The sequence below is a fragment of the Bubalus kerabau genome, chromosome 2, assembly GCF_029407905.1.
Source record: "Bubalus kerabau isolate K-KA32 ecotype Philippines breed swamp buffalo chromosome 2, PCC_UOA_SB_1v2, whole genome shotgun sequence".
NCBI classification, from domain to species: Eukaryota; Metazoa; Chordata; class Mammalia; order Artiodactyla; family Bovidae; genus Bubalus; species Bubalus kerabau.
The window spans coordinates 147,269,362-147,284,487 of NC_073625.1; the positions used below are offsets into that span (position 1 = coordinate 147,269,362).

Consider the following 15,126-nt stretch of genomic DNA (forward strand, 5'->3'; position numbering starts at 1 on the left):
GCAATAAACTCACAATAGAGGTAGGAGCCCCAAAGTAGAAAGTTATTTTTAACTTCAGAGAAAGCTAATAGAATGCCTGCCTATTCACTAGAAATATATACTCTTTTTAATTATAGATATCGCTTTCAACACCTTAGGAGAGGTTCTAACTAGATCTATGAACAATATAAATCATTAATTTTATTTGATTTCTAAATATAGAACCTTGTAGAGGCAGATTCTGAAAAAAAGTCCAACTAGAAACCAGCAAATGGAGAAGGCAATGGCACCCCACTCCAGTACTTTTGCCTGGAAAATCCCATGGATGGAGGAGCCTGGTAGGCTGCAGTCCACGGGGTCGCTAAGAGTCAAGCACGACTGAACGACTTCATTTTGACTTTTCACTTTCATGCATTGGAGAAGGAAATGGCAACCCACTCCAATGTTCTTGCCTGGAGAATCCCAGTAACGGGGGAGCCTGGTGGGCTGCCGTCTATAGGGTCGCACAGAGTCGGACATGCCAGAAACGACTTAGCAGCAGCAGCAGAAATAATCAAAAGACATTATCACAGAAGCTGTAATAGTGCTAACTACTAGATGGAAAAAAGCAGGTACAAGAATTTTAAAAGCACTAACCTATGCTAAGATTAAATCTAGCCTTTTGTAGTATAACATACACACATTACAGCAAAGAATTACCAGAGATCAGATAAGATCAGTCGCTCAGTCGTGTCCGACTCTTTGCGACCCCATGAATCGCAGCAGGCCAGGCCTCCCTGTCCATCACCAACTCCCGGAGTTCACCCAGACTCACATCCATCGAGTCAGTGATGCCATCCACCATCTCATCCTCTGTTGTCCCCTTCTCCTCTTGCCCCCAATCCCTCCCAGCATCAGAGTCTTTTCCAATGAGTCAACTCTTCGCATGAGGGGGCCAAAGTACTGGACTTTCAGCTTTAGAATCATTCCTTCCAAAGAAATCCTAGGGCTGATATCCTTCAGAATGGACTGGTTGGATCTCCTTGCAGTCCAAGGGACTCTCAAGAGTCTTCTCCAACACCACAGTTCAAAGGCATCAATTCTTCGGCACTCAGCCTTCTTCACAGTCCAACTCTCATATCCATACATGACCACAGGGAAAACCATAGCCTTGACTAGATGGACCTTTGTTGGCAAAGTAATGTCTCTGCTTTGGAATGTGCTATCTAGGTTGGTCATAACTTTCCTTCCAAGGAGTAAGTGTCTTTTAATTTCATGGCTGCAGTCACCATCTGTAGTGATTTTGGAGCCCAGAAAAATAAAGTCTGACACTGTTTCCACTGTTTCCCCATCTATTTGCCATGAAGCAATGGGTCCAGGTGCCATGATCTTCGTTTTCTGAATGTTGAGCTTTAAGCCAACATTTTCACTCTCTTCTTTCACTTTCATCAAGAGGCTTTTGAGTTCCTCTTCACTTTCTGCCATAAGGGTGGTGTCATCTGCATATCTGAGGTTATAGTTATTTCTCCCGGCAATCTTGATTCCAGCTTGTGTCTTCCAGTCCAGCGTTTCTCATGATGTACTCTGCATAGAAGTTAAATAAACAGGGTGACAATATACAGCCTTGACATACTCCTTTTCCTATTTGGAACCAGTCTGTTGTTCCATGTCCAGTTCTCACTGTTGCTTCCTGACCTGCATACAAATTTCTCAAGAGGCAGATCAGGTGGTCTGGTATTCTCATCTCTTTCAGAATTTTCCACAGTTTATTGGGATCCACACAGTTAAAGGCTTTGGCATAGTCAATAAAGCAGAAATAGATGTTTTTCTGGAACTCTCTTGCTTTTTCCATGATCCAGCAGATGTTGGCAATTTGATCTCTGGTTCCTCTGCCTTTACTAAAACCAGCTTGAACATCAGGAAGTTCATGGTTCACATATTGCTGAAGCCTGGCTTGGAGAATTTTGAGCATTACTTTACTAGTGTGTGAGATGAGTGCAATTGTGCAGTAGTTTGAGCATTCTTTGGCATTGCCTTCCTTTGGGATTGGAATGAAAACTGACCTTTTCCAGTCCTGTGGCCACTGCTGAGTTTTCCAAATTTGCTGGTATATTGAGTGCAGCACTTTCACAGCATTATCTTTCAGGATTTGGAATAGCTCAACTGGAAAACCATTACCTCCACTAGCTTTGTTTGTAGTGATGCTTTCTAAGGCCCACTTGACTTCACATTCCAGGATGTCTGGCTCTAGGTCAGTGATCACACCATCGTGATTATCTGGGTCGTGAAGATCTTTTTTGTACAGTTCACCTGTGTATTCTTGCCATCTCTTCTTAATATCTTCCGCTTCTGTTAGGTCCATACCATTTCTGTCCTTTATTGAGCTCATCTTTGCATGAAATGTTCCTTTGGTGTCTCTGATTTTCTTGAAGAGATCCCTAGTCTTTCCCAATCTGTTGTTTTGCTCTATTTCTTTGCATTGATTGCTGAAGAAGAAGACAGAATGTGGTCCACTGGAGCAGGGAATGGCAAACCACTTTAGTATTCTTGCCTTGAGAACCCCATGAACAGTATGAAAATGCAAATGATAGAATACTGAAAGAGAAACTCCCCAGGTCCATAGGTGCCCAATATGCTACTGGAGATCAGTGGAGAAATAACTCCAGAAAGAATGAAGGGATGGAGCCAAAGCAAAACAATACCCAGCTGTGGATGTGACTGATGATAGAAGCAAGGTCCGATGCTGTAAAGAGGAATATTGCATAGGAACCTGGAATGTCAGGTCCATGAATCAAGGCAAATTGGAAGTGGTCAAACGAGATAGCAAGAGTGAACGTCGACATTCTAGGAATTAGCAAACTAAAATGGACTGGAATGGGTGAACTTAACTCAGATGACCATTATATCTACTACTGCAGGCCGGAATCTCTCAGAAGGAATGGAGTGGCCATCATGGTCAACAAAAGAGTCCGAAATGCAGTACTTGGATGCAATCTCAAAAATGACAGAATGATCGCTGTTCGTTTCCAAGGCAAACCATTCAATATCACAGTAATCCAAGTCTATGCCACAACCAGTAACGCTGAAGAAGCTGAAGTTGAACGGTTCTATGAAGACCTACAAGACCTTTTAGAACTAACACCCAAAAAAGATGTCCTTTTCATTATAGGGGACTGGAATGCAAAAGTAGGAAGTCAAGAAACACCTGGAGTAACAGGCAAATTTGGCCTTGGAATATGGAATGAAGCAGGGCAAAGACTAAGAGAGTTTTGCCAAGAAAATGCACTGGTCATAACCAACACCCTCTTCCAACAACACAAGAGAAGACTCTATACATGGACATCACCAGATGGTCAACACCGAAATCAGACTGATTATATTCTTTGCAGCTAAAGATGGAGAAGCTCTATACAGTCAGCAAAAACAAGACCAGGAGCCGACTGTGGCTCAGACCATGAACTCCTTATTGCCAAATGCAGACTTAAATTGAAGAAAGTAAGGAAAACCAGTAGACCATTCAGGTATGACCTAAATAAAATCCCTTATGATTATACAGTGGAAGTGAGAAATAGATTTAAGGGCCTAGATCTGATAGATAGAGTGCCTGATGAACTATGGAATGAGGTTCGTGACATTGTACAGGAGACAGGGATCAAGACCATTCCCATAGAAAAGAAATGCAAAAAAGCAAAATGGCTGTCTGGGGAGGCCTTACAAATAGCAAAGAATTATAAGTAACGTTTATTAAAATAACACAATCACTAAATAAAAGTCAATTCATGTTCAAAGAACTTATGAAAAATATCATAGAAATATTTAGCATTTTATAAATATTTTCATAAAATAGTTAATAGTAATATTGGACTTCAGGAGTTAAAATTACTAAAATTCCATTTTACATAAAATTCAGTTTTATAGAACGCCTTTTTCTTGGGATGACAAGCAAATTTGGCACTATTGTGATAACCTGTAAGTTCTTGATTCTCAAAGGAACTCACATTAAAAGCATAATATTTAATTCTCATCACATGGTACTAAAAAATTAATGTTTAGTAAAGAAAAGTCATAGTAAATTGATTTTAGATACATAAATCATGCATTTGTTATTTAATAATACAGCAGAAATTTTCAGTTTTCTCAAAATAATATATGTTATTATAAATCCAAAGTCCTGTTTAATGCAATATCAATTATTAACTATTGTGGACATTTAATTAATTGTATATCATAAAAATTTAAATATACCCAGTATTATAATAAAAGTATTAAATTCCTCTGAAATATTTAATGACCTAATAAAGTCATTAGTGTAAATAAGAAAATAATGGCTCCATATCAGATTGCTTCATGTTTTCTGAAACTTCAATTTTTATAATAGCTTTGATGACTCACCTTTCACAGTAACCAAAAAGAAAAAAAAAATGTCTTTGGTATAATTCTACTATTTAGGAGAAGTTTCAAATACTGCATGTTTTGTTTACTCTGGACAAGGTCAAATGAAAATATCTTATCCACTACAAAAATGGATCTCAATCTTCAGTAAGCTATATTGTTTTTATTTTTTTAATTGTATTTTTTAAAGTTTTTTACTTATAATTCATGATCTCCAGATTCAAAGACCAAAGAGCAAACTAAGTAACCTTTTCATTTAAAATGTAGTAAAATAATTTAAAAATACCAGTATTTCCCCAATACAGGCATACGTCCTATATTGCAAGTTTGGCTTCAACCACTGAAATAAAGTGAGTCATACAATTATTTTTGTATTCTAATGCATTATAAAAGTAATGTTTATAACTGTAGTGCTATTATCTGAGCATCTGAGAATCTCTGATTCTTCAGTAAGAAACTACTATCTTCTTCATGCTACCTGAAAATAGATTTTCCAAGGTTAGAAATGACTTCATAGCTGTCATAGAGCTTGAAGTAAAGTGATTTCTTGGTGTGTTATCATTTTTTCCCACCGACCTTTGTATTTCCACTAAACAGTATCAATATGAGATTTTATGTTCTTCCAAACCTTTGGAATCATTTTTTTCAATCCATGCCTTTTTCTTCCTCATCATTGTGTTTAATTAATAATTTAGAACTATGCCTTAAGCTATTTCATCTTCTTTAACTGATGTGCACAAAAATGATCTAATACTTGGAAATGAACAAATGATGATTGTGAGACTTTTTAATATCATGTCCTAATAAGCCTCTATCACAGCCATATGTCTCTCTTATGGAATTTAACTTTGTTGGAATAACTTCACAATTGTTTGGGATTATGCTGTTTCACAACCCTGGATAGGTTAACTTTGCAAGAAAGTGTAAGGTATGATTTTGTTTTGTTTCCCATAGAGAAGATGAACTCAATACTCCGATTAGGCTTCAGGCCATTAACCAGCTTGTGCACATTTTAGTAATCATATCTTGTTACTTTTTCTAGTTAACTATATGTGTTTAAGAAATTGCTTTGGAACTTCTCGTGTCGTTCTGCTGAAATTATCATTAAATAAATGAATCTTTAATATGTACTCACTATTTGTGTGATAATTAGGTTGTAAAAATTTGACAAATGTGCTTTTACAAAGCTCTTGCAGTGTAGTGTGTATAACAGGAGATTATGTTAAGTAGGTATAAAAACAGAGCTGAAGTCCTTCAGGCTGTTGGAATACTTCCTTCAATGACCACACTCTCTGTATCTCAAATTTGAAGTATAATTCCTTTGGAATTTTGTCTACCAAATTGGCTTGAAATCACCCTGAAGTCAACCTTAGAGATCTTAGAATTCTGATACTTGTCTCTTCTCAGTTCATCTATATAAAACTTACCAACAGTGTTTCAAGCCTCCTTCCTTCCTTCTTTCTCTCCTTCCTTCCTCCCTACCTCCCTTCCTTCTTCCCTCCCTTTCTTCCTTTATTTTATTTTGTCCTAAGGTTCTGCATTTAGGGAACTCTGGCCATATGAAAATTTCTAAAATCTACTAAATGTATTTCAGAGGCTTATTTCATGTGATTCTCCTTCCTCTAAAATATCAAAACAGAGTAAATACCAAGCCCAACTTCTTCATAGTAAGTATATAAGAAATGCCATATTGTATAAAACTGATCTAAACTTCTCTAAAAGTAACTCTTAAACCTTTTAGAGAATAGCATAGAAATGACCTTCCAAGATGAAAATTCCAAAGGTGAGGAATATACACATTTCATAATTTTCTATTGTGGTTCTACTACTCATGACTTTTCCAACTCTTGAGTTCATTTTTTTTTTCAAGGACTTTCATATGCCTTTTGAAGCTTATAATTCACAAAGTAAGTTAAAATTTATTTTCCTTCATCTGTAAAGATGCATCAACACATGTTTATCCTATGTGATACACTGATTAAACTCTCACATAGTCAGGAAACAAATTGATCTTTTCTTTTTCTGGGTCTCATAGTTAATAGGCACTGTATTCATCTAACTCTAGGTAAGCACAGTGAAAATTTCATGTATAGAGTCAACCAAAGACTTCCTATGTTGAGACTGTCATTATAGCAGTGCTTCCCTGGCTTTTTCCTAGTTCTCTTATGACTTGCTTCCCAGGTTGACACTGTTGGTAAAGAATCTGCCTGCCAGTGCAAGAGATACAAGAGACTTGAGTTCATTCCCTGAGTCAGGAAGCTCCCCTGGAATAGGAAATAGTACCCACTCCAGTATTCTTGCCTAGGAAATCCCATGGACAGAGGAGCCTGATGAGTGGGCTATTCTCCTTGGAGTCACAAAAAGTCAGACACAACCGAGCATGCACTTCTTGTGACTTGCTAAGAAGATATTCTGGACACCGTGTTCAGAGTGCATTGACAACAGTACTTTGTATCATAACATTTTATTTTCTTGTAATAACAATGTAGCACAATGATCTCAAATCAAAATTTTCTCTCAAAGATTTATCCATAAAAATTAACAGCAAAATATAAGGATAGACTATTTCCTGTGTCTTAATAAATTTATCAAATGGTGGTACCTACTCCTGAAGGAGGGAAAGTCTACCCATTCTAGTATTCAGGCCTGGTGAATTCCATGGACTATATAATCCATGGGGTTGGAAATAGTCAGACACAACTGAGTGACTTTCACTTTCACTAATAGAACTGTATCAGTCACTGGAGATATGAAGACATATGATATATATTTTATTCTTAAGTCAAATACTGGAGCATACTTCATGAAAAAGCAAATAATTTTTAGATATCACAGATTATGCAATGAGAAGAATTAATGAAAGCAAATAAATGCACTGAAAGTGACTGGAGAAGAGATGCAGTCCATGCTAGGGATAGAGAAGATAGGCTTCCTGGGGTGGATGAGCACTTAGCTGAAGCTTAGAGAACAGTCCTGGGAAAGAGGGATATCCTAAAAATCAGATGGGATTACTAACAGCAACTGTCACTGAGTACTGACCACATGTCCCTGTGTGCCACATTTTTTTTAATATTTATATAACCTCATTTAATCTTTACAATGATTTGACAAAATGGGGGCAGATATTCTTACTTTAAAGAGAAAAAAGTCAGATAGATTAAATAACTTTTTCCAAGACAATTCTGCATGTAAATGATGTCTCCATGAATTGAACTAAAACTGTCTGACTGCGATGACTGTGTTCATTAGGACTCAGTTCAATTTCACTATTTAAACATTTACTTATTATCTTTTATGTCAGGCCACCGACCCTTTGGTTCTAGAGAAATGAAAGCAAATAAGATGGAGTCATTGCCTGGAAGGAACTCATTAGCGTGGCTCATTCTATCATTGTATTGCCTTCCCATTTTGAACAACTGAGGAAGTCAGTTAGGTTTAAAAAAAAAAGTTCATTCATTTTTCAAAATGCAAAACAGGTATATTTCAGTTCATTGCCATTGATAATTTGAGGATGTGCTTAATTATTGCTTCATGTGATTTTAATAACCTCTTATAACCTTGTTTATAAATTATTTCTCTGTATAACATTTATATCACTCTATAATTTCTCCTCATTTATATTGAAATTCTTGGCAGGCCCCATGGTACTTAGGGCTTTTATATCTAGCATATAAACTAACATCAAAAAACATTGCTGATGCTAATTTGAAGGTATTATTATCATTCTTGTAAATAGCCTTTCCAATCCATTAACAGTATGCTTGCATTGTTACATTTTTAAAATTCAGTGTATATGATTATTACTTTGCTTGCTTCAAGCTTCCCGTACTTTATTTCCCCAATTCAGATGATAATGTATGTAACTGGAAAGTTTACAACTTTAACTCTCCTGTTACTATGATGTGATTCTACAAACATTTGTAAACATGAACTTTAGAGCTATGGCTTGCCTAAGGGACCAGTTATTTAAAATTATGCAAGTTCACAAACCAACTTGTGCAGTGCTGACACACCAAGTATTTCCTTTTTCTCAGGAGAGAGGTTTTTTTTCCCTGTAATCACGATGCTGAAACAGATAAATACCAATGTAAATAACAAAGTCTATTTCCTATTTACTCGAAACTTTTATAACATTGTTAATTGGCTATACTACAACATAAAATAAAAAGTTAAAACATAAATAAATAAATCTCCAGTGCAGTTCAGTTCAGTCACTCAGTCGTGTCTCTTTGCGACCCCATGAATCACAGCACGCCAGGCCTCCCTGTCCATCACCAATTCCAGGAGTTCACTCAAACTCACGTCCATCGAGTCGGTGATGCCATCCAGCCATCTCATCCTCTGGCGTCCCCTTCTCCTCCTGACCCCAATCCCTCCCAACATCAGAGTCTTTTCCAATGAGTCAACTCTTCTCATGAGTTGGCCAAAGTATTGGAGTTTCAGCTTTAGCATCCTTCCTTCCAAAGAACACCCAGGACTGATCTCATTTTTTTTAAATATAAATTTATTTTAATTGGAGGTTAATTACGTTACAATATTGTATTGGTTTTGCCATACATCAACATGAATTCCCCACAGGTATACATGTGTTCCCCATCCTGAACACCCCTCCCTCTTCCCAATGAACTGGTTGGATCTCCTTGCAGTCCAAGGGACTCTTAAGAGTCTTCTCCAACACCACAGTTCAAAAGCATCAATTTGTTGGTGCTCAGCTTTCTTCACAATCCAACTCTCACATCCATACATGACCACCATAGCTTTGACTAGATGGACCTTTGTTGGCAAAGTAATGTCTCTGCTTTTGAATATGCTATCTAGATTTGTTGTAACTTTCCTTCCAAGGAGTAAGCGTCTTTTAATTTCATGGCTGCAGTCACCATCTGCAGTGATTTTGGAGCAGACCCAAAAAATAAAGTCTGACACTGTTTCTACTGTTTCCCCATCTATTTCCCATGAAGTGATGGGACTAGATGCCATGATCTTAGTTTTCTGAATATTGAGCTTTAAGCCAACTTTTCACTCTCCTCTTTCACTTTCCTCAAGAGGCTTTTTAGTTCCTTTTCACTTTCTGCCATAAGGGTGGTGTCATCTGCATATCTGAGGTTATTGATATTTCTCCCAGCAATATTGATTTCAGCTTGTGCTTCTTCCAGCCCAGCGTTTCTCATGATGTACTCTGCATATAAGTTAAATAAGCAGGGTGACAATATACAGCCTTGACGTACTTCTTTTCCTATTTGGAACCAGTCTGCTGGTGCTGCTGCTAAGTCACTTCAGTTGTGTCCAACTCTGTGTGACCCCCTAGATGGCAGCCCACCAGGCTCCCTTGTCCCTGGGATTCTCCAGACTAAAACACTGGAGTAGGTTGCCATTTCCTTCTCCAATGCATGAAAGTGAAAACTGAAAATGAAGTTGCTCAGTCCTGTCAGACTCTTAGTGAACCCATGGACTGCAGCCTACCAGGCTCCTCCGTCCATGGTGTTTTCCAGGCAAGAGTACTGGAATGGGGTGCCATTGCCTTCTCCTGGAACCATTCTAGGTGTCCTAAAAAGAAAGAAAAAAGAATGGTGGGGAAATGACATTTGGGACTGTATAATATTTGCATTTATATTTTATTTGGTGTAGAGCTCTGGAGTTATTATTGTTGTTGTTGTTGTTTTTCTTCCTTTTTTTCACATAGAACCTCATATTTTGATGGGCTCATTCTTTCCTTTAATTAACGAGGGGGGAGCTTTTCAGCCTCGATTGCCCTGTGAGACACACCTTTCCTTCATCGGAAACATTCTTATAAGCAACTTACCTACAGATCCAACCGGGCAGTGTTTCCAAGTACATTTTCATAATATATATTTCAGAAACTACAAATAATAGCTTGTATTCATTCATAAGACCCCTTCCTCACAAATGCTTTTTCTCCCTTCTTATAAGCAACACTCAATATAAAAGACACACTTGTGAACAAGAAAAACAAGTGAGACCCTAACAGTTTTGAAATATAGAAAATGTTTTTGAAGTTGTTTTTGTTGAAGGTGATTCCTCTGACTATGGGGTTGAATCTGAACACAAGTGTTCTTAGCCAACATATGGGCCATTATAATAATGTACCCACACACAGATACTGGGGTCCTTTTCACTCAATTATATTTGGTTTTAGCATGGACAGATGTGATAAGTAGTGACTAATTCTGTTTCATGTTGAATAGAAATTCTGAAGCAATTATTGTTTCCACTTAGTGACTCCAAAAGGCTGACATCTCCTTCATGAGTTATGTACATTATTGTGGGGCCTTGCTTCAGGAGTACTGCACTCACCCTACCTGTTTAGGTTACAAAATTGCTTGGACATTTCTGAATGAGGCTTCCCTCATGGCCCAGATGGTAAAGAATCTGTCTGCAATGCAGGATACCCAGGTTTGATCCCTGGGTCACAAAGATCCCCTGGGGAAGGGCATGGCAATCCACCCCAGTATTCTTGCCTGGAGAATCCTATGTTCAGGATCCTAGTGGGCTATAGTCCATGGGTCACAGAGATTCAGATGTGACTGAACAACTAACACTTTCATTTCTGAATAAGTGAACAAGTCATATGAATACCATGTTTTAGTATTTTCTATTCTAACCTGAGTCATTTACTTAATCATTATAAATGCTCATTTTGATGCTAAACTGGAAGTTTGAAGTATCTTAAGAAAACACAGTCAAAATCTTTCCCATCCACATGTTTCCTTTCCAATAAACATGTATTTGAATTATTTGCTTTTAAAATAATCTGATAAATGAATTTAAGCTAAGTGAAAGAGATCTGCATGCTTACAAATCAAAAAATTAAGTTTTGAAAAGTATGTCCTCATGGCTGTTGATTTGATTTTGAAACACTTAAAAGGTATCTTGAGACTGAGTTTATAGGTCAAACAAAAACAAAGACATTTTAACACTTTTTTTTGTTAACTCTTCATAGATATGGTCATCCTTTTGTTTGGCAGGTTTCTCCAAGTGTTATCTCAATTAGATTACCATGTTGATAAAGACAATTGGTTCATTAAAAAGAACTACTGGAGGCACCCAAGATGAGAATATATCTTTCCACCATTATTGTCAGTTGAGAAAAGTACCAGAGGTACTTCATTATTATTACTTTAACTCAGTAATGTGCATTTAAGTTTCCCCCTTGTCTTTGCATTTCTTGATAATTCATTTCTTTTAGTGCCATATAATATTCATTGTTTAGAGGTACTTCTGTTGATTTACCCACTCACCTACTAAAGGACATCTTGGTTTCTTCCAAGTTGTGGCAATTATGAATAAAACTTACAACAACCACGTGCAGATTTTTGTGTGGACTTACATTTTCAACTCCTTTGGTTAAGTACCAAGGAGCACAATTCCAGGATCACCTGATAAAAAATATGTTTAGTTTTATAAGAAACTAGCAAGCTGTTGTCCAGAGTGACTGTACCATTTTGCATTTCCACCAGCAATGAATTAGAGTTCATAATGCTCCTTATTCTGTCCAGCATTTGGTGTTGTCAAATGTTCTGGATTTTGGCTACTCTGTAACAGGTATGGGGCTTCCCTTGTGGCTTAGTGGTAAGGAATCCACCTGCAATGCAGGAGATGTGGGTTCAATTGCTGGGCCAGGAAGATCCCCTGGAGAAGGATATGCCAACCCAGACCTATATTCTTGCCAGGAAATCTCATGGTGAGCTACAGTCCATGAGGTTTCAAGAGTTGGACATGACTTAGAAACTAAATCACCAATATATGTATAAGTAATATTTTGTTTTAATTTGTATTTCTGTGATGATATAGAATGTGGAGCATCTTTTTACACCTTTACTTGGCATATGTTTATCTTCTTTGGTGAGGTATTCATTAAAGTTTTTGGCTCATTTCATAATCGAGTTGTTTTCTTATTGTTAAGTTTTAGATATTTTTTATATATAGGATAGCAATCCTTTATCAAATGTATCTTTTGCAAATGTTTTTCCCAATCTGTGACTCATTTTCTTGTCTTGACATTGTCTTTTACAGAGAAAATTTTTATTGAATTTCAGTTTTTCATTTTTTTCATCAATAGTTCCTTTGGTATTATATCAAAAAAGCATTGGCATACCCTAGGTCATCTGGATTTTCTTTCATGTTATCTTCTAGAAGATTTATAATTTTGAATTTCCCTTTTAGATCTATGATGCATACTGAGTTAAGTTTTGTGAAGAGGGTAAGTCCTCTGTCAAGACTGATTGGTTTACTTTTGCATGTGAATGTACAGCACCATCTGTTTGAGACAAAATGTTGGCTCTTTTGTATTGCCTTTCTTCCTTTGTCAAAGATCAATTGACTATATTTATACAAGTCTGGGTGTTCTTTGGAAGGAATGATGCCAAAGCTGAAACTCCAGTACTTTGGCCACCTCTTGAGAAGAGTTGACTCATTGGAAAAGACTCTGATGCTGGGAGGGATTGGGGGCAGAAGAAGAAGGGGACGACAGAGGATGAGATGGCTGGATGGCATCACCGACTCGATGCACATGAGTTTGAGTGAACTTCGGGAGTTGGTGATAGACAAGGAGGCCTGGCATGTTGCAATTCATGGGGTCGCAAAGAGTCAGACACAACTGAGCAACTGAACTGATCTGATACAAGTCTATTTCTGGCCTCTTTATTCTGTCCCATTGATCCATTTGTCAATTAATTTTCCAATAGTACACCATTCTGATATTTGTAAGTTAATAGTTAAGTTTTAATCTGAGAAAATTCAGTCCTCTAACTTTGTTCTTCGCTTTCAACATTGTGTTGATTACTCCAGGTCTTTTGCCCCTCTGTCTAATCTTTAGAAACAGTTTGTTGGTATCCACAAAATAACCTTCTGTAATTTTGATTGGACTGCATTGTGATCCATAGATCAAGTTGGGAAGAACTAACATCTTGACAATACTAGCACAGCTCATTTTATTGCACTTTGGTTTCTGCTTTTTGCAGGTACTGTTTTTTTTACAAAGTAAAAGCTTATGGTAACTCTGCATTAAGCAAGTCTGTCAGAACTACTTTCCTAACAGCATTTGCTCACTTTGTGTCTCTGTGTGACATTTTGGTAACTCTTACAGTATTTCAAATTTTTATTATTAATATATTAGTTACAGTGATCAGTGATCTTTGATGTTACTACTGTGACTCACCAAACACTTAGATGATTGTTAACAATTTTTAACAATAAAGCTTGCTTTAATTAAGGTATGTGCACTTTTTTCTAGACATGATGCTATTATATACTTAGTAGACTATTATGTAAATCTAACTTTAATATGCACTGGGAATCCAAATAATATGTGATTTGCTCTTCTGGGATATTCATTCTATTGCAGTGCTCTAGAACTTAACCCACAATATTTCCAGGGTATGATGTATTGAGTCTTCTTATACATGAACTTGGACTAGTTTTCCCTTTATTTAGTTCTTCCTTGATTTCATTTATTGGAGTTTTGTAGTTTTCCTTCTATAGACCTTTACATATTTTGTTAGATTTATGCCTAATTATTTCATTTTGGGTGGGTAGTAATATAAATGGTATTATGTTTATAATTTCAGATTCTACTCATTTTGTTTGGTATTAATGAAGAGATTTTAAGGCTGAACATCTAATAGACGATATGAGTTCTAGCCCATTCTCACTTCATGGCTTTTCATTGGCCACATAGATTTCTTTGTCTCCATCACTGCTGTTTATAGCTAATATGCATCTTAGTTTCAGACTAAGTCAAGCATCTACTGAGTCTATAACTGATGCGTGAGAACTAAGAGTGTGTCACCTTCTAGCATTGTTTTGTACTGATTCTTACATTACTATTATAAGTTGAATGGTGTCCCTTCTGAATTCATATGTTCAAATCCTAACCCTCAATGTGACTGCATTTAGAAATAGAGCTTTGAAGGATAAAATTAGGTTAAATGAAGTCATAAAGATGGAACACTAATCCAATATGACTGGTGTTTTTATAAGAAAAGGAAGAGAGACTGGGACATATGTATGGAAAAAAGGCTATGTGAGGATATTTGAGAAGTGACCATGTGCAAGCAAAGGAGAGATGTCTCAGGAGAAATTAAACCTGTCAACCTTGATCATAGACTTTTCACTTCAAGAACTGTGTAAAAAATTTTGTTGTTTAAGCCATCACGTCTGTGGTATCTTTCTATGGTGGCAGACTCAGCAAAATAATGTACTAAACTGTTGCTGATATCCAGGTGCTCAGTTCTGCTCTACTGACTTACATGTGACACACTAGTTTTCTTCTGACTTTGACATTGTATTGGTCTTTGCAATGCTTTTTAATTCTCTCAATGTCAACACTCCAATCATCATTTCCACTGGGACTATGGAAACAGGCCCCAGTGGTCTCTCTTGTTTAAGACTTGGCAGCCAAGAATCGACCTGCAGTGCAGGAGACCAAAGTTCGATCCCTGGGCTGGGAAGATCCCCTGGAGAAGGGCATGGCAACCCACTCCAGTATTCTTGCCTGGAGAATTCCATGGAAAGAGGAGCCTGATGGGCTATGGTCTATGGGGTCACAAAGAGTCAGGCATGACTGATCAGCTAACACTGATAGCCAAATATTAGTATTACATCAAAAATTCACCTAGACATCCACTGAAAAAGATCACCTACAAATAGGGCTTGAGATATTTTAGAAGCTCTGTCTTAATACTTACGATTGGACTGAGTATTTATGCAAGTACCTTTGTTTATTATACCATCCTGGTCTTTCCCTTCAAAATGGTTATC

At 37.1% G+C, this 15,126-nt stretch overlaps 1 pseudogene; it reads left to right on the top strand.

Annotated features, from left to right (window-relative positions):
- The first annotated feature begins 2,592 nt into the window (after positions 1-2,592).
- LOC129644933 (craniofacial development protein 2-like) lies at positions 2,593-3,474 on the top strand (annotated as a pseudogene).
- Positions 3,475-15,126: the final 11,652 nt, after the last annotated feature.